We start from the raw sequence: 1,672 nt of genomic DNA, 5'->3' as shown, positions 1-1,672 counted from the left end.
CTGAGCACCATCTCGGGGAACGGGTCAATGGGAAGCACGGGGAGGCTGCTGCAGGAGGGCAGCACTCAGGGGACCGCGGGGTCTGCTGCTGGGGCTGGAAAAAACCTAGTGCCAGCCTGCAGGAGCTTTGTCTGTCTCTAAAGCTTATGCTACCCACTGTGGGCTTTGAGGAGGAACCTCTCTGACCTGCAGGACACACACAAATCGCTTTTCTTTGAGTGGATGTTGCAGTGAAGCTGTTCTCACATCCAGCGCAGACTCCTGAGCGATCGCAGGAGGTAAGAGGATATGGCAGAGCAGAGATCTGCAGTAGGCAAGAAAACATACAGTACCCTCAGATAAAGTACAAAATAAAAACGTATACCAGCAGTGGTTAGAGGCAGTATCAATACTGGATGAAAGTCATGTAGAGAACCCCCCCTAGAGCAAACCAATACAGTCAGTCAGTAGAAGCACTAACATTTGAGATCAAAAAATAACCAGCATACTTAGCAAACATTGCACTACCAGTTACATGGGATTTTATCTCAACCCTTGTTGCAACTGTATGAAAAAAGAAATTTTTCAGTAATTTTGCTGCTTCTAATTTCTTCAAAATAACATGTTTATTTTCAAAGTAAACGGCATGCAGCAGCCAGGCCAACACCCCGCCACAAACAAGGGTAAAGCTTGATATTGCTCCAGAAAGCAAAGGGCCCTGTGCCATGCTCGCAGCTTGCTGTGCTCAATGCTGGCGATTGCTGATGCTTTCATGGTCTTAGGAGTCTGTCCAGAGCACAAAAAGGTCCAGCAGCCCCTTGAGCCCTACATGTCATCTCCCTTTTATGTCTTATGAAAGATAGCTTTATTCAGAAGCAATTGAGGAGTTAAACAAAATATGACTCTGATATTAAAGCTGTTACCCATACAGTGCAAGGGAAAGGCGCACTGAAGGAAATGTAGAAAATAATCAGAGAGCACAAGGCTCCCCCAGATTTCATGGGATGGGGTTTCTTGTCCTATACCATAGGTTTCCTCAGTCATCTTTGAGATGATGCTCGTCCCTCAGAGCCTTCCTCCCACTCCAAAAACGGGCCATGCTTTGCCATATTCCAGTCTACCAAGGGAAGAAAAGAAATCCAGGCACCTGAAAACCCCAGTGGCGGCACAAAGAATAATAAAACCACCATAAGTATTTTCTCAAATGAGAGCCCCCTTACACTCCCAACACTGAAGGCATCTCCACAACCGCAGCAGATGACCATAACCTGACTGCAGAGGTCTCTGCACCCATTTGCAGAGCAAACTTTTGCTGTCATGTTTTCCACCCGTCAAAGCAATCCACAGCAGCTGGTGGCATCAGCACAGAAAAGTGAAGCGACTTTTCCAGATTCACTCAACAGGGCAGTGGCAAAGCTGAAACATGATCCAAAGCCCCAAGTCCTGGTCCAACATTGCAGGTACCGAGCCACGTGTTCAACCCAGTGCCAGAGGGCCAACGCGGACAGCTAGCACAGGACGTGCCCTCGCTGGGACGGGAAGCAGCATCAAGCGGTAAAAGGGTTTAATATTTCATTATCACATCATTCCCTGCAGTTTCTAATATCAAATTAATCCCTGTCTGTCCACATCAGCTAAGTTCATCTTCTACATAAATTAGGTCATATAATTCAGCCATAGCCTGAATTAAAAA

This window comes from Egretta garzetta, unplaced genomic scaffold, assembly GCF_000687185.1.
Source record: "Egretta garzetta isolate BGI_Z169 unplaced genomic scaffold, ASM68718v1 scaffold34, whole genome shotgun sequence".
NCBI classification, from domain to species: Eukaryota; Metazoa; Chordata; class Aves; order Pelecaniformes; family Ardeidae; genus Egretta; species Egretta garzetta.
Note: the sequence above shows the minus strand (reverse complement) of the source record.